Raw genomic sequence first — 20,005 nt, 5'->3', positions numbered from 1 at the left:
TCACATGCTTAACATGAATGCATCAAGGACATTTCAGCTTTTTCTAGCTGTTAGTTTTTGTATTGTCGCTTGCATACCAATTTAAGGTTGTACTTTTACTGATAGGAAGACCCAAATAATAAAAAATCTACAGAGACAATCTCTGTAATCACCTGAATATTTGGCCAAACTATATTGGGCAGTGGGCTGCGCGGTGATGTGGTGGTTAGCACCGTCGGCTCTGCTCACAGCGCGAGGGTTTCAGGTTCAACTCCCGGGTGGGGCCTTTCTGTGTAGAGTTTGCATGTTCTCCCTGTGTATGCGTGTGTACTCTGGCTTCCTCCCACTGTCCAAAAACATGCATGCAAATTGTCTTTAGGAGTGAGTGTGAGCGTGTGTGTGGTTGTGTGGCCTTGTGATGGACTGGTGACCTGTCCAGGGTGTATCCCGTCTCTCGCCCGATGACCCCCCCCCCCGGCTACATGACCGACAGATTAAGTGGGTGTAGAAAATGGATGGATGGATATATTGGGCAGTTTGCAATTATGATTTTGACTATGACTGTGCATATATTTCATCCCTTCCTGACCGAAGCTGCCTCTTAAGTGTGATTGGTTTTTCAACTTTGCCACCATGGAGACCATTTTACTATTATGCCTGGTCTTGTTCACAGCAGGCTCTAAACCTTGTGCAAATGAATAGAGGTAAATGTCAGTGATGTGTTGCTTACCTGCTGGGCAAACAACTTCCATCAGCAATTCTACATGGCTCCGCTTGTACCTACTGTGAAATTAAGTATGTATTCAGGTTTTATCAGACAAGAAAAGGAACCCCCTTTGTTCATGTGTTTTGAGTGCAGAAAACTATTTAATGGGATGAGGTCTCTCAGTCTTATAAAATCCTTGTGTGAACAAGATGATTCACAGCCACCTTTTGCTTTTATGTGGGCGACTAGAAGAGTAAATACTTTCAGTGCAAACAGCCATGTGATTTTGTAACAATTTAAAGTTTCTAAAGTCATTTAGTCATATCTTACATTTCAAACAGTGACTTTGCAAATATGTGTATGCGTGTCTAAGATGTAAGTTAATACTTACATCATTGGGACATTAGGACAGTATTTTCAAGGCACAGAGATATCTATTTGTGTTCAGAAATTTTGTGACATTTAGTTTTAGTTGTTAGTTTTTCCACTTTTTTTCCAAATAGTAGATCATTTAAAAGGACATTATTATTAGATTATCATTAAGTCCAGTTCATTGAGTTCTAATGAAGTAGTAAACTGACCACGTTGTGCCCTTTTCAGGAACAGACTAGAAGCCTGTGGATAGATCACAACCTCAACAGTGTATGCAAAAGACTAATACAAGACACTTGGCCTCACTGAATTTATTACTCATAAATGGTGCACTGTCAAAACATTTGATGATATAGTGACTAGAAAGACAAAACCATCCCCTAATCAAAAGCCTGGATAAATAAAGAGTCATGGGTTCTGTCCAGATCCAGATCCCTTTTGGTTTGGTAACAGGGAAGCATACAACCCTATTGAGACTGACTTCAAAGGGACCAAGCCAGTAAAGACTGAACTGAAATCTGAGCACCGAGGTTAAGTGATTTAGAGTTTTTAGAGCATTAAAGGCTCCTAAGCAGGATAGTCTCCAACACTGCTGAGGATATGTTGCGGATGAGCGTTTTACTCTTTATGGTAGCTTTGATAACTCTCCTAAGAGCCACATGAGAAATCTACCTCACCCCCAGGTTACTTGCCACTATCAGTATCTGCAATGAATGTAATGACAATCCTAAAAGCATATACAATCAAAGCTGTCAAGCCTCATAATATCTTGGTGTATACTGACATGTTGTTAATCGGCTCGCTCATGTTATTAGTGACATATTTAACATTATACTAATGCAAGAAGGTTCCCGCTTGCTTGAGGGCAGTCTTCTTTCTCTCTGTACAGTCTAAAGTTTGCAGTGTAAATAAAAACCGCCATGTGGCAGTAAAACTAGTTTTGATGAAGTGCTTTAAGAAGTTGCTTTTGCATTACATTGGAGCAGGGCTGTCCACATCCGGTCCTCGAGGGCTGCATCCCTGCATTAGTGATATCCCAGCCATCAGACTATCACCAGTTGGCTGTCAGATCCAACCGATTCAGAGGATGGCATCTTCATTGTATTCCACTCAATCTTCACATACCGCGAATATTACTAAATAACAACGCTGTTTGTAGATTATATCTTAGCAATTGGTCAAATTGTTTTCCTCAAAACTAATTGACAAATTGATCTATCTGGGCTTAAGTTCTACCCTCTGTAATTGGATATTGGACTTCCTCAAAAATGGACCTAAAAAAATATTTCAGACTGTCAGTCATACCTCCTTTTAGTGCTCAACTCTAGTGTCCCTCAGGTCTTGTGCCAGCTGCCTGTTGTCATCTCTAACCACCCATGACTTCATACCCAGACAAGAGGTCTGTTTTAAAGTTAAACAATGACCCCACCATCACTGGTTTCCTGTTGATTCCTGTTCAGAGAAATCAACAGTCAGACAATAAAATTAAGCAAAAAACCTGTTGCAAAACTATAAATCAATGTTCTATACCTGCTTAATCCAAGTCGGGTAGAAAAAGCAACATACCCCTCAGAGTATAATTTAGGTAAGATGGGGCAAGTGTTTGGTTCCTGGAAATCAGTATCACATAGAATCTGTCATGGTCTTCCTTCTCTCCAATGCGGTTTAGAAAACTTGGAATCAGTACTTTTTGAGGATACTTCAGAGGGCTAAATTCCACTGCCAAGTTCTTAATGTTTATTGAAGAGCAATAGGAAACAGACCAAGATGGGAGAGCTCTCCAGAGATGGATTAAAACAATCCAATCATCATCAGTAACCATCTACAGAGTATGAGACATACTGGTGAGTCCAAAGGATAATGCCATGTAGCATGCGACACCAAAGTGTCCTCTAACGTACCATCAGACTGTAGAACTGTTTTTTTCTTCAGGCTGCAAGACTGATTTAATCCTCTACACTCCACTATTAAATGGTCTTTGACTAGATTTATCTGTAAATGTCTAACTTTTTTTTTCTAGTTGGATACAAGGTCTTAAATACAAGCTTATTTTTTTTTCTCTAGAAGATTTTTTGGCTCTGTATTGCTTTTATTTGCAATAAAAACAGTGAATACAAAAGGAAATTTTGAAGGGCATGCAGGGGGATTTAAATGGGAATAAAGGTCCAGCTAAATGGGAATCAAACTGAGGACACAGTCGAAACGCAGAGGAGATTATATTCCAGATAGATTCCACGGAAAATTCCAATGGTCTTAGTTGTGAGCTTTGGGACAATTTTATGGGTCTTTTGGCTAATGAACAAGTCGGAGTAAAACACTGATTTTAGCCAGATGAACATAAAGAGTACTGCTTCAGGCTGTCTTTATTATTATTTTTTTTCCATGTGTCTTTCTTTTCTCTCTGTCTTGTCTCAATTTTTTTTCTTTTTTATTATGTGCCCCTCTTGAAGGCTCTAGTGAACACAAACAGCTTTTGCCAAGGGATTTGTAGATGTGTATTGAGACTGAGACTTGGGAGCATTGGGCGTGCCTTTTGTTAATAGAATACGCATGGCTGAGTCTCCCTGGGGCTATTAGTGATGAGAGGAGAATGAAAATGTTAATGTTTGCAGAGCTGTCGTGATTTCACAAAGACCTCTTCAGGTTACTGATGTACGCATCATACAAGAGTCCTGAAGGAATAATGAATTGCTTTAGAGGTAGATTTCTTAACTTTCACTCAACTAGATCAAGTGCTTAGAGTAACTCTTATTCTAAACTTGGCCCTAAACTTTAAAAGTGTAGTTATGAAAAGGAGGAAGCTGTAATAGAATACTGTGTTATATGCATCTATTCCTCTGTTCAGATGTAGGATGGCAACATCTTTTTTTACTCCAGAGATTGTTTCAGTGTCGATGCTCCTTTTCAGCAATGCCATTTCACAGTCAGTTACCCACAACTTGGACCTGAGTGGATTCAGTGGAGCAGTTGAGGAATGAGTGCATTTGGTAAAGGCATTTCCACAGTATTCTCTGAGCAAAAGGAGCATATTTCCAGGTCAGTCTTTCTCAACCAGTTAAATGTGCCCTTTTGTTGTTGCATGGGCACTCAGCTGACTCCAGGTAGAAGTCTGTTTTGTTTCGTGTCAAACTTTATCAAATTGTGGCTCTGGTAGATATGCCACCAGTTTTAGGTTCCTCAATTCTCAAGCTAGCCTTAAATAAGCTAACAAGTCCTCCAACTGAAACGGGCATTAAAGTTGTTTGTTCATAGTCTTCAATACAGCATATAACAGTGTTTTGTAAAAGTACCAGCCCTACAAGTAGCAAACAGGCAGTAGAGCTCATATGAGCACTTCCATGTCAGAGCAGATGTCATGCAAGTCTAATTTCTTTCTGTGCTTTCAACCATGGACCTTTCGTGTGTTCCTATTACAATAAAACAGACTGATAGTTGCTTATTCATGGATGTATAGATGCTACGTTTACATTTGTGGTTGAGTTGGTAGTTTATTTACTACAGTCTTAACAGCAAATTTGTGAAATTATCATGAAATGGAATCCTGTGTCTAACTAAATGTACATGCTAGTTTTTCTTCCAGAATATATTAGTTTTCCTTCCCCCCATAATATTGTTAGAAGGAAGGTGAGGGTTATTGATATGATGTAGCCATTCAGGAACTCATTGAACTGGACTGTTCACCTACATTGTACCACCCGAGAGTGGCCTGGCAGGAGGATCTCTGGACAAGGATCATAAACCGTTCAGTCTTCTTCAATATATGCCAAACACTAACTGCTACAGTTCAAGATGCTACAAAGATAACTGCTTTCAAAGCTGAGACTAACTAGGATGTTTGCTACTATGAATGCATTATGTGATTGATGTAGACAATTGCTTACCTTGTTGGCTGACACTTGGAATTGGCTACGTATTTTAAATTACTGAACTAACATATTTCAAAACCACATAAGTTTTCCAGAAAGCTCTTTCTCCAGACCAACACTCATTGGTGTGAAAGCAGCTGCTGTAGCAATATCATACAACAAGTATACTCTTGTACAGTTTTTGCTATTGTTGGAGACTCAGTCTGTCAAACTGGAACCATTTATCCTTGCTGAAAGACGTAATGAGACACTTACTGTTGGAGAAGATTTGATTTTCACCAAGGGGAAAGGTGAATCTGGTCATTGTGATATTGCAACCCATAAATGATCCAAGTACTGAACTTGTTTTCCCCTATTAACTTGGATATCCGTTTTTTTTTTAAACTTTGTTTTGGTGCCATTTGAATATTGAATTTAACACATCACCATAAAACAGAATTATAATGTGCGCCCCCCCAGAAACAAAAAGGCATGGTTAACGTAGTGAAAACATCAAAATACACTATTTTAGCATCAAAGCATCAACATAACCTTTTTCTGGATTACCTGATGCTGAGTCCCACCCCCATACGCTCAACACACAGAAGGCGCTACACACACAAATCACAAGACCTAGTAAAATACATGACTGTGAAAGTTGTTTAGGGTGGCGTGAAAAAAATAAAGTTTTTATGATCATCAATTCAAATGCAAAGTTGAATATTTCATGACTATTTCACATTCAGTCATGACACCTGGCTACTTGTAGCAGGAGATGCCACTCCTCCATAAGTAAAAAGAAAGGAAAGGAACAACTTGCATTTTAATTAAGAATATTAATGTTTTTCTCTGTTTGGTGATTGACGTTAAGGATAAACTTTCACACATCCTTTGTTTTTATTTGACCTTTGAAAAATGCTTTCCTTCCAGAGCTCATTCACCTTTTACACACTTTCAAAGGAACACTAGTTCATAGAGCTGTGTGAGTGCTCGAGGAAGATATGCAGTAGACCAAACCATTGTAAGGCATTGCAACATTGCAACAAGCAACTTTTTTCTAAAATTGAAATACTTTGTTTTGCATATTTTAATTGGCACAGATAGTAATCATCTATGCATGTTGCTCAATAAAATAAATTTTGGCCAATGTTTCTAAGAATGTTCTGCAGTCTTGCATCCTCCATGTGAATAAGACAGATCTAAATAGAAAATTCAGGGTTTCAGGTGCAATGCCAATTGTTCAATTCACAATATGAATAATTTTTCAATGCAAAAACACAGAAATGACTATTTGGAAATGCATTACCTTGTCACCCACACTACATCCAACTGGAATCTTTCTTTTCCATCTGTTTTCCAGTTAAGCTTACTTGCCAAAGCTTTAATTTATACACAGCAGAAATGAGGTGTGATGTGGTTTCTATAATTCACCATTTCCCCCAGCAAGTGTCAGAGGTAGTTCATATTGGAGCGACAGAAATGGGATAAAGTATTTCAGCAAATATCCATCTTGACAGTCCATAGATCAAAGAGGGAGGAACACTTGAATGCGTGTTCACCAGAGTGAGCGGCATTGTCACAAAGGACGTTTTCCTTGCTCCTTCTTTCCACCTCAATTCATTACTGTGGGACAGGTTTTTGCATTAGCAAGTGTCCTGAAATGTAACGGTGTTATTTATTTATTTTTTATTATTATTCTTTGAGGTTGTATTTTTTTTTTCTTATCAAGTTATAAATAAGAGAGTCCAAATTTCATAGTCTGTTTTACTTGTGTAATTTCACTAAAATACATGCATTACAATACAATAATTATTTTTGAAATATGGTTTAACTGATGCACATTTGAGGAAATTAATGCATGAAATTGTTGTTTTTTGCAGCTCCTCAGACACAGTTTTGGACCATGGTAGGTTTGTAAGGCGTTTTTAAAAAAAAAAAAAAAAAAAAAAAAAAAAGTGTACAGGCAGAGGGATGACACAAATGATTACCTCAAAGTACATCCGATCTACACAACACACAAACCATGTCTGCTTTCAACCCTTCAAACGTACTCACCCAGCACAGACCTGTTTTACTTTGTCAGGTGATAAAATGTGTCCATCATAATGGGAGCATTCGCTTTTGACATAAAGAGCCTATGCTGTATGATGTGTGTTCTTGGTGCTTTTTTTCCCCTGCTGATATGGAGGGGATGTTGAATCTCTCCATAGTTGATGACTGAGACAAAGTGGTATCAGATAGGCTGACCCCTCCAAGTGATCAATACGGGATGGTGTTGTGAGATAACAAATGACTGTCATGGGGCACTTATTCAAGAAAATGAAAACCCATTCTCTGACTCTGAAACAACAGAATTCAATCATTTTTCAGCCTTGGAGAAAAATCCACACAGTTATTTAAACAACACTAGAAGGAATTACAAAGTCCCTCCTAATCTGGGTGCTCATTTCAATGTGGACACATAAGGTTATACCTACATTAACTCTATTGGAGGCAAACTGTGACACTACATGCATAACAAAATGATTTGCTAATATTTCCAGTAGTTACAATTTAAAAAGTAGAAAACAAAGCAAAGTTTGAATCTTATAAAGAACTTCTATATTCTAGTTGGGTAACATGGAAACATGAATCTTTTTGATTATGACTTTACCATTTTGAATGTGTATTTTTTATTTTTTTTTAACTGATGTTTTGGTCTTGTTTTATGTAATGAAAATCTATTTCAGGCCTACAGAGGGCTCCATCGATTTTAGTTGATGAAAATCATCATGTTCCCTCTTCCTTGAGCTTACTCACCAAAGTAAATGTTTTCCTTGTGTAGTTGCACAAACAATAAATCACTGGTGGTGGGCTGATGCTATTTACCCTCTATTTTTCTCACTCATACTCTCATATATATTCATGTACGCACGCACATCAGGCATAGACAGTAATCCTCTTAAACTGTTTTTTTTATGCAACCACTTGTCATCTTGCGTATACATCTTAGGGAAAAATGAAGACTAACAGGAGGAGAAGGATGACTGAGAGATGGCGAACAAAGTTTAATTGAAACCTGTTATTAATACCATGTTTTCAATCATTATGAAAGATACAGTTGCCAAAGCACTTTTGTATGACTCTTTGTTTTACGTCTTTAGTCAGTGTCTGAGAGGTTAAGTTGATAACTGAAGGTCCACACTGAGAAAGCAACATCCCAGCTGTAATGTTAGGTCGGCCAACATGATAAATAATTTGGGGCGGTTGATTGTGTCAACATTACAAAGAGGTAAAAGCCTCAATATCCCAACTTTTTTAAAAATATTTTTCAGCCCTGCAATGGGGATGAAAATGTGCATTAACAAATTAAGTGATGGTGGCCAGAAAAAAAAAACATGATTTCCTGGGCTCCTGCCGTCAGGAAGGAAATAAAAGTCAAACTACACCTTTCCATGTCAGCTTTTTCTGATGTGTGGTTGAATTTGATTTGACATGATCTGTACTTTCCTTTGGAAAAACAGATCATATCCAAAATTATAATTTGATTAATTAAATTATATCGTCCATGATAGAAGATTGTCAGATCGCCTACCCACCATGGTCCCGACTGATATAACTCAGGCAACTGGATGGACTGCCCTGAAATTTATTATTCAGATGGCCAATGCCAATTACTTTTGTGATCCCCTGACTTTAGCCCCAGGACTACCATGAGGTTGTCATTTGTCATTTTGGTTAATGACCATGGCAGAGTTTGTTCAGACCATGTTCAGTATAGTCTGTAATGTGTTCTATTTTTTTATTTTTTTTGTTCTGTTAAAATCATCAGTCCACACTCGTCTTTTTGCAACCGCACCAACAATATCTGTCATTGTTGGCTTGTTTTTTTTAGTGAATATTTTGTGTGTATTACAACCAAAACGTTCCACACGTAGTTTCAATAATATGCTGAAAGCATTATCGAGCAAGAACTTTACTGACAAGGCATTCACAGAACAAGATTGGCTGGTGCTGCTGGAAAAAAAACAGCACATTTGTCCCGTTTTACTGCAATGTCAACATGGTTCTTTTGAAAAAAAAAAAAAATCACCCACTCCTTTATAGATAAGACTGAATAATCTTAAGCAACAGCAGACTGAGTTGTGACTTAACTCAATTTATATGCAAATGTAATATTTCCTGCGTAATGAGCTTATTGTATTATGTTAGCATTGCCTGGTGTTGTTTTGTCATTCAGAATGGAAACTGCAATCAATATTGTTACCTTGTACTCATTTTTCTGAAAGACTGATAAAGATTTGCATCGTGTGCAATGTTGTGGCCTTGAATCTGTGTCAAGAGCTACACAAAGCCAAACAATGGAAGGTATGTGGACATGAAGAGTGGGTATTTATTTGTTAGCATATTTTGCATAACAAGCCACTTCAGTGGATGTGCAAACCCTTGCCAAGTATATATTTTTTTGCTATTCAGTTGCTTAAAGCCAATGACAGCTGTTTAGAATTAGATCTTATTGCAGTGCGTGTGTGTTTTTGCATTTCAAGAATTTGTAGAGTGCATAGGTCTTCCGTCAGAATTCATTATATGTTTGGCAATGAGTATTTCATTAAGGTAGAATGTGCTTTCGCTAATAAGTCCCAGCATTTCATGTTAACAATATATTTACATTGTGCATTGTGGTTAAATGCATCTGTGTGCAGGGTCATTCAAGTATTATTGTATTATCCCTTTATTCAGTCCATGGTTAAGGTTTGATATGTTATGAGCATTAGTCCTGCTGTACAGTACATTAGTGTTGTTCCCTGCCATTTAAATAGACGTTATGGTCTGTTAACCAGCCTAATCTTGGTATGTTGTCTTTTAAGAGAGAAGGTTCACTGAGGTGCTGTAAATGTTTTTAATTCCGCAGCCTGGCAACACAACTTCATGTCAGCTCCGAGGCACAGCAATTAAGCTCATTACTGTGTCTGCATTTTGCTTGCCAGTCCAAAAGCACAGAAAATGCCAGAGCTGTGTCATATAGTAAAGTCATTTTCTCACTCGAAGTTTAAATGGGGATTGATTGTCAGAAAAAAATTATTCTGCTTGTTCACAGCTTAACATATTTGCTGGAAACAGCAATACTATAGTAAAAAAAAAATTTATATATATATATATATTGTACTAATGTCAGGAGGTTTGCATTTATGTGTTGCAAGTAGGACATGGAATGTCTGCCAAGGATTTAAAAAAAAAGATATTTAATTCATGGTTGCTTGGTTTAATTTGTAAGAAAATTCCGCCTTGTCCAAATCATCTAGACTGAAATCAAAACACAACAATGATATTATATTCAGTTTCAGTATACAGTTGTTTACTCACTCAGGTAATATTTAGTGTCAGTTAATATAACTTGCCTTCTTATTTGTGTCGAGTACTTGTTTTTTACATTAACATAAACATAGACCAGAGCAGGATTCTCTTATACACAGATACTGTCCACAAAAATTAAACCAAGTAAAACGTTCTGTACATTTTTAACCATTGCTATCCTGGTCATACAACCAGATCACAGCAGCTCCTTTATCCCCCAAAAACCACTTTGAGCACAACCACTGTGGAAGCTGTGATTCACTCCTTCGTCCAGTCTCAAAGTAAACACAAACATCCACGAAAAAAACTGACATGTTTGGTTACAAAATGTGCAAAGAAGAGCAGCTGAAACTCATTTATTTTTTTCCAATAGCAGTGGCACATTAGGGGTCTGGTTCCATTTCTACCAAAATACCTTAAACAGCTGGTGCTGATTTGAGATGGACCTTTGGTGCTTTATCTTGAGGGTGACATTTAAGGAAACTTAATGTTACAGAGAGAGAAAAATGGAGAGGCTAAAATAGTACTGGAGAGTGATAATGAGTCAACAAGAGAGGTGTATGGTCAGACCTGGTCAACAAACCCTTAGTTGCCTCTTCACCTGACACTGTGTCAAGATAAAGACTGGATGGAGGGGTGGAGGATAGTAGTCTAAGGAAAGTAAGCCCAGGCCAGGCCTTGATAACGGAGACCTGTCGGGGCTCAGGTGAAGAGTGGTAGACATTAGCCAAATCCAGACGGATCACAAGCCTCTGGATGCAATCCAGTTTTGTGGGGCTGCGATAAGGAGGCTGATTATGTGTCACCCATCAATTCGTCCGCCTCCCGCTGCTGTCTCCCAAGCCATAAATCCACTCATGACAAGCTCTGCTCTTCGGCAATCACCCCACTCTACTTCCTCTCTCTTCTCACTTCTGTCTGCGCCATCCTCTCAGCGGTTTGCAGCCGAGGGAATATGAAGAACGGATTATGCAACTCTGGAAGAGACTGGGTCCAAAGTAATAGAGATTTAATTGGTAGATCCTTTCTAGGAGACTCAGTCTTTTTGATAGGCTAGAGGGTGGATGTGCAAAAGAGATTGAAGAAGCCTTAAAAATGCCACAATCCAAAAAGTTACCTAAATCTAACCTAGAATCAAAAAATGAAATTTCTACAAATTTCTTTGCTTGCCTTTTAACTCATCTGATAATTAAGCAGATGATCTGTTACTCCCTAGTACTGATTGAGCAAATATTAACATATCTTGTTATTGTTTTTTTTTTTTTTAAATATATGGATTCCGATCTGCATTTTAGTTACAGCATTCACTACTGGACCCAATTAAACAACTTAACAGATTCCTGTGCAAGCCTAGTATTTTTCTTTCACAGGCACACAAAGTTTTCCTTGAACAGTCACTTGAAAGTAGCATCCCTAAATTATGGCTGGTTAAATGCTTTTAGCACTTATTAATTGCATTAGGAAACCAAATTGGGCAGTCGAGGTTTGATTTATTACTCTGCTAACTAATTTTGTCACTCTGGGAATATACAGATGGGGTTGTGTGTTAGGATGTTCACTGTGAGAAAGATGGAGAGAGACAGCCTGGCCAGACTTGGCCTGACCCTTGGGCACATCTCCATGCTAACCTGCATCTAAAGTAACAAACCCTTCTTGACCCCTTTTTAAGGTGAAGATGAGCACATAATAGCAAAAAATACGAAAAGACTGATGAATACAATATAATCTGGTACTGATGGGTCAGTCACCTATTCCCTCAGTTTAACAAGTACTTCATTGCTACATTTTTATTTCTTTATACCAAAGCTTTATATAGTTGTACAACTTATAAATTAATAAACTAATTGTCATAAAAGGAAAATAAAAAATGTTGTATTCCAAGCAAAAATGTAATGGTTGTATAAAAAAGACATAGTATCCACATTATAATTTAATCAGTAGGCTTTTTTTTCTTTGATAGTTCTAAATACCTAGTTCAACTAAGTTTCATGCAGTAATGGCTTGTTTCAAGTTTTCAATAATAATAATAATTATGATAATGTGTTTCAGAAGTGCCACTGTAGATTTGCCTACATTTCATTCTAAACTGAAAGACTGATGGAGCTTTTGTTTTATTGTAAAATTCACTCACTGGTCACCGTTGTTGTGACACTAACTGGAGAACATCAACTTATATCTAGCAGCTAAATTATGATCTGGTCCTATCGGCAGTAACATTTCTCAGTGAAGTCACAATCCTGTTAGTAGAAGAATTGTGCTCAAGCAAAGTTTACTCACGCAGAGTCTGTTGGTTCAGCGAGGATGGTTCATGACAAAGAATAAATTTTGCTCACCTACTCTCAATACAACAGAAAATGATTAGGCAAACATTTCAAGCATTTAGCCATGTCATGTTCAAACTGAACTGAATGGAATTATCATCTAGATAAAATATTTGATCTCCTTTGAGGCCAAATGTTCACAATGTCATTAGCAGACTCAAAGTAGTGCTTTTTTTTTTTTTTTTTTTTTTTTAACCATATTTTGAGTGAAATCTCCCTTTTGTTCCTAAATCAAAATAGTCTGAAATAAACAACCTCTACTTCAGGCAAGTACTAGTCAGTCTGTGCATAAAAAAAACAGACGTTTTTGTTAACTTCCATTACAAGCTGCAGGGAAAGAAAAGTGAAAATCAATTAAGAATAAAGGCAGCAAGTAAAAGCATTTGCACTTGTTGAAATTAATAGATCAACTGCATCTAAGCACATGATCTGGTTCTGCGTAAGTTAACAATGTGTAGGCAAAATAATATTTTGGTAACCTCACTTTATTGTACTGTATTATTTGTTTTTGTAGTAGTACTGGGAACATGTTTGGAGTCCCTAACAATTATATAAGAACATCATTTTTTTTAATTAATTTTTTTATTAAGAACACTGCCTTAAACACTGTCTTAGCTGTGCACAACATGACCAGACTTATTGTGGTGGGGAAAAAATGGCAAAAGGACAACAATATTATCAAAACTATTGATGTTGAACTAATTCACCCTTTTTAAAGTTCTTTTTTTGTATGTTCACCTTTGGAAGTCAATTATATGTATAAACTTAGTTGGAGTTTGTAATTAGATTGTTTGAAAATTGATAGTTATTTTTTTCGCTTTTGTGATTGTCATGTCTGTTTATATTGGAACACACCCAGAACAGATGCTCACACTTTATCAGTTAAAATGTGAGACATCTGCCATCTGTTTGATAAGAGAAATACTCTGAGGTCTGTAATATATTTTATTATTAGAGTCTTTTCAATACTCTGAATTGGCAGATATACCTTACATTTCTCTTACTATCTGGTCTCTTGATTTTCTCTGGTAAGAGGCTCTCAAACTCTGCTCCACCATCTCTCTTCTCAAAAGCAGCCTTATGTGCAGCCCCTAGTCATTGCTGCCCTGTCTAATAAGTCTTCCCATGTTTAAGCATAGCATGTGCCTAATAGACTGCTCTCAAATTACACATTTGGGGATGCTGGAGTGAGCACAGTGTCACACTGCATTTATCTTCTTCTTGCCCCCTGACCAGCCCATCTATGCTGGGGCCATTATTTAACCTAAGAGAGGTCAAATCCTCCCTGTAAGGCTTGAACAGAACATGAATTAAACTAAATAGTGTATCCATCCATTTAAGCAGCCATTGGCTGGTTTAAAAAAAAAAAAAACCTTGGAAAACTACCATCCTACATTACTTTATGGGTGTCACAGACCAAATGGGATGATGGTGGGTGAGCCTGATGGCATGTGTCTCCGTCACCTGCCAGGGGAGGAGGTTGAAGGGCAAAAGGAGGGTAGGGGAGCTGGGATGCTGCTAGGTCAGCACTTGGCATTCTATGAGGAGAGTAATGAGGCTTGGATAGAGATCTCCCCCTCCTTCCCTCTCTTGTCTGTGCCTCATTTTCATATTTTGGATTATACTTATATTTCTTGTGCTATGTTTGTTTGTTTTTTTCTTAATTTCACTTGCTGTTGGAACGTTTTCCCATTTGCTTGCAAGACAAAAGGCAACTATAATAGAATTTGCACAACTTTTTGGCATTTAACTGGATATGTTACACATGATAGATGAGTTAAACAACAGAACAATCGACGCTTGCAGCATTAAATCTGTATCGGTCCTTTGTTGCTCAACTCTCAGATGAGCATAATTTAAATGTGCTTTGGTAATGAGCTTTAAAAGAGAAGTACATTAAAAAGTACAAGTTTTACTATGCAATAAGTTTCTTTTATGTGGGGGAAAAAGAGCAGTGTTTTATTTATTAATTGTTTTCATTTTGAACCGAGTACATTGTTGGGTTAACCTGCTGGAATGACTGACATGAAGCTATGCCACAGCTTGAGAAACTGAAGAGCTGCAAAACAGGGGATGTCTCATTGTTGCTTTTATCAACATTAGGCAGATTTCATTGTTAAAAATTTAACAGGCTTTTAACATAATCTGTGTAGAACATTCCTTTGCATTTTGGCATCTTAGTAAAAGAATTATGCTGCAGGCTAGCTTTTGGCAGCCAACTGGACAGCTACATTTGGATTTACCCAACAATGAGACCAAAATCCACAGCTGTGTGACCATATTGCATATAAGACGTGGCTTATTTCATATTCCTCCAACCATCTGCGTCATATAAATACATTTCCAGTTTTCTAACATTGAAACCAGCAATACCTTAGTTTGAAAAGACAAATGGGGTTAAATGAAACAGAAAACACTGGGTTTGATATTTAGTGACTAATTAGAATTGTAAGTTGAATTTTTTTCCTAATTTTTTTTTGGCTTTATCTACATCAGGATGGAGCTATTATTATACTTGAAGGCAAGATGTTATCTAGATTTGTAAAATCTGCCATAATTCAGTAGAACTTGAAGCTTTGTCAACACTACCACACTCAGAGGTATACCACTTTAAGGGGGCGGGGGCAATTCCATTGAACCCTGAGTAAGCTCCTGGCTGTGTCCTCTAAAAGCCAAGGTGTTTAGGGATAAGTGACAAACTGCAAAGAACACAACTGCCACATAATGATCAAACCAGATTATGCCCCTCTAATCTGCTCTAATTTAAAGCAGTTCTTTATTAAATACTTTTGATCAATCTTCTCCAACTAAATGTTCTTAAGCCTTTCAAAGCGACTGGCTCAAGTGGAGATTCTTGGTTGTTTTTATCTGATTGATTTTTATGATCGTCGACTGAAAGAATATCCTTCCATGTACGGTATATCTTTGTCAGTGACCTATGAAGGTCCAGCTCGACTTAGCAATGATCTACGCATGATTTGATTCACATAAAGTTAGAGGAAGGTTCGGGTATATAGTAGAAGTGCATATGAATCAATAATGTCACCAGGGAAAATCAATCATGGATAGTGGCTGCAGAGAGTAGAATGTATAGATTGCTTTGCAACAGCACTGCTTTTTAAAAAGCACCGTTGTAGAACCCAACTGTAAGTTGTTGTTTTTTTTTTTTTTGTTGACTCTGGAAGCCAAAATATAAAAAAATAAATGAAATTTTTAAAAAAATTGACAGCTTCCCCAATTGTATTTTTGGTTTTGCATCTGCTCAACAACAAGATCTGGCAACCTTCCATCCTGCAAATGGCCCTATTATTTTTGCTTTGCACCCTCTGGTTACTCTGAATAAGCATAATTTATCTTTGTCAAACAGCCTTGTCTGTGTTGTTCTCTCTTCTACCTCTTTGTATGTTGTTGCTCCTCCACCACTACCACCACCCACACAAACCGACATCTCTGCCCCAACCCCATCTGCTCTTTAAAGGTTCATTTTCTATTGTATTTGACTCTGTCATGTTGATTGCTGTTTTATTTTAAAGCTTCTGTGAATTTTTTTAAATATTGGATATATTCATTAGCATCTAAGGTTGCATACAGTGTACAAATTTCAGGAAAATGTAATCAACCCCATGAATTTGTTTATTAGAATATTTACTTTTCTCCTCAATGTTAATGGCAAGTCAGAAGAACAATGAATGTGAATGTGTTGTTTTGTTTGTTTGTTCTTTTCCCCATAAACCTTCATGTGAAAATCAAAATACTGTTTGCTTGTGTTATGAAGTCATTGTTGGTTCAAAGCTCTGTGTGCTGTCATGTTCAGTGGTTGAGGAGCATTGTTGGTATTTTGTGTGTGTAAAGTCTTTTGAGTCAAGACACATGCTCCCTGTTCCAAATTGAGCGATTATTAAAAATGTGCTGCAGCGGACAGTAGTCAGAACACCAATGTTTTTGAATACATATACTTTTTATGGTGGCCATCTTGAATATTCTTAAGCACCATTACACTGGCTTTATTTATCAGAAAATAGTTTTATCCACAAACTGGCTAAGGCAGCGTAGCCATGTGTGATGGCTAAATAATCACAGAGCTTTTATGTTATTATACTTTTAGTGTATGCAGGTGTACGGTTACATGCTTTCATTTCAGTTTTTACCAGTGCATCGCTCGAGAGAGAATAACTAGATTGAATCTAATGTCTGTTCAGTAAACAGTCTGAGCGGTGTTCCACTTCAAGCTTTGGAATTTTCAGACAGGAAAAGTATTTTCTTTTTCTGTTTGGTCAGTGTATAACCATTATGATGAAAAGCAAAACCACCCAGTGGACCAAACCACCAATCAAACCTATTATGCTCAGATGAGTCACTGGTTCTTCCTCCCACAAAGTTCAGCTGCGGTTAAGATGAGTAAGGTCAGATGACAGTCAGGCCATGCACTCAGAAAAAACCTCAAAGTTAAACATGAAATCAGTCTTTGTTTTCCCTTCTTCATATTTCCCTTTGAACTCTGTCCAAATGTTCACACAAACACACAATGGGAATTTTATAGGACTGCGTCCCACTCGGAGCACCAAAAATGTCCACACAGTTGAAAGCATACGGCTTTGAAATTGTATCTACCATTGTTTAAGATGTAAAGTTATGATGAATGTTCAAATGCTTGCTCATTGTTTTTACCCCCTCATTAATGTATTTTTCAGCTTGCTAATGATGTAAAACTTTAAAGAACCAAGTTTTATTTTTCTAAAATCTTGCACTGTATTAAGTTATTTAACGTGTTCAGAAATACTTGTTTTATTCCTTCAGCAAGTGTATGTATTTATAATGTCAAGACCAGTGAGCACAACAATTCCTTCAGATGCAGAAAAAACACCTTGTTGTCATTCTGTAGATCTTTAGAACTTGACTTTTTTTTCTCAAGGCTATACCATAAAGGTGTAGACTATATATTTTTGTTTTTAAATCAAAATAAGGGCTGCGTTAGAAACACAGCGGTCATGGATAAGGTGAGGCTAAAGTCCATGGAATAAACGCAGTGCTCTTCTCGGGTCTATCTAAATGTACATTGTAGGATTAATGAGATGTCATCAGTACATAGATGACATGCCTGCCCTCATCTTTTTGTGCATCTTTCTTCCAAACCTGCCTTTCCCTGGGTTGCATGCTTCTTCACAAAGCTTACACTCATCCTGTACATACAGGACGAGTGATGGGCAGCACCACGCGCTTTGACCACTATCCCATGACTCCACTCTTTGTGCAGCTGCCAACCATTTACTGAGTGAGTGTAGAGAGGTATCGCACTGCCTTTAAAAAAAAAAAAAAAAAAAAACTGACAACATGTGACCCTTGGTATTCAACAAATCATGAGAACATTCCTCACTTTCTCCATTTTCCCCAACTTTTGACTCAAATAGTATTACTTTAACCTACTGGCCACAGGATAGGGAGTTCCATATGATTGCATTTGCCATAATGAATGGTTCTTGTTTACACTGGCTTTGTTAAATTCATGAAACTGCCGTTCACTGTTTTCATAGTCTTTTTATTGCATTCTCTGGGCTGTGGGCTTACACGAAATCTGCAAACAGCTCCCAAGCATGTCTCTGACATTTTGGTTTTCAAGTGGAGAATTCAGGAATATGATCTTAAAGAGGAACTGTGGTATTTTCAACATTAAGCCTCTTTTCTGAGTCGTCTGCAATGTTTTAGAACCCCCCTCACCGCTTTTTTGATGTTTACTGCTGTCTCCGGTATTTGCCTAATTTTGATTCTTCTCAACCTGCTTCAGAATGGCAAGCATGGTGCATGTCCAAAAAGGTCCGTAAAAGCACAATAAACGTCCGTTTTCAAAATCATCAACTCACCGGAGTGGTTACTGGTGTGCACTGGTAATCCATATCAAATTTCGTTGCGAAAAGTTGCTTCTGTCGTGTTTTATTTGGCAGCTCGTTCATGCTCGCACTATTTTCTTAGCGGTGGCGGAGTAATATCAACGAACATCCAGTACAAAATGTCAAATAAAACACGACAGAAGCAACTTTTCGCCACGAAATTTGATATGGATTACCAGTGCACACCAGTAACCACTCCGGTGAGTTGATTATTTTGAAAACGGACGTTTATTGTGCTTTTACGGACCTTTCTAGACATGCGCATGACTTGCCATTCTGAAGCAGGTTGAGAAGAATCAAAATTAGGCAAATACCGGAGACAGCAGTAAACATCAAAAAAGCGGTGAGGGGGGTTCTAAAACATTGCAGACGACTCAGAAAAGAGGCTTAATGTTGAAAATACCGCAGTTCCCCTTTAAAGGAATTATTACACAACTCAAAAAAGGTAGGAAATGAAAATATAATAAAAAAAATAAATAACTGGCTGTCTGGGGCCATTTGTTTCAATAACCATTAAACAACAAAAATATACAGAATGACGACAAATGGATGCATTACTACAAGAGACCAAAAGAGAACACTGACGGCCGCAAAACTATTGAAAATCATAGAAACTCCACAGAAGGTACAACATACAACTATGTTTTGACATTTTGATAGGTGGAGGCCTTTTGCAAGTCTGTACACTGGTCTGTGTTACTGATAATTCATCCATGGGTAATATAAAGCCATATTTTTTTCAATGGGTACAGTGGTAGGAAGTTTTAAGTAAACTGACAACAACAAAAAATGGAAAGCAGATATAGATATGTATGTATGTATGTGTCTATATATTATTATTTTCTGTTTTAGTTTACAACAATATACAGTGACCATAACCCAATGTATGGTATAGATTAATTTATATATACATTAATAACAATTTCATATATATATATATATATATATATATATATATATATATATATACCCTGATTCATGTGTTCCGCTTAAACTCCACTGAATTCATCTTCATGTTTAGATTAAGTTATTTTAACTTTGCAAGTATGAAGGAACTGTTTACTTATATTTAGAATGTGATAAATACTATGGGGATTATTAGCCTGAAGAGTCTGCTGTGGCTACCACCTACATACAATGGATTTGAGGCCTATCTTTGGATGCCACCCTGGAGAATACATTGTTTCTACTTCCCTGAGAGTTAATGATATGCTTATACTATGCAAATTTTCCTTGCTGCTTTTAATTGCAGTGTTTGCAATAGCCCACCTGATATACCTCCTCCACTTAACTATAAAAAGCTCAGAATATAATCAAATAAACATGTAAATTATTGGTGGAAAACTTCAGAGGATATGGTACTTTAAAAGTATTATTTTTCCTTTCTCACTTTATTTCATGCCTTTGTGATGGCATACACTAAACTTGTTGTGTCCGTTAGTTCTACGACCTCTTTTGGAAACATCAGTGACAAGACTTACCACAGAATGAAACTGGGATATTAAAGGTAACAGAGGAAATGAGTCGCTTCCTACCGGACTAAAACAAAGGTTTCTGAGGTGA

The sequence above is a fragment of the Odontesthes bonariensis genome, chromosome 19 (assembly GCF_027942865.1).
Source record: "Odontesthes bonariensis isolate fOdoBon6 chromosome 19, fOdoBon6.hap1, whole genome shotgun sequence".
NCBI lineage: Eukaryota > Metazoa > Chordata > Actinopteri > Atheriniformes > Atherinopsidae > Odontesthes > Odontesthes bonariensis.
This window is presented reverse-complemented; position numbering follows the sequence as displayed.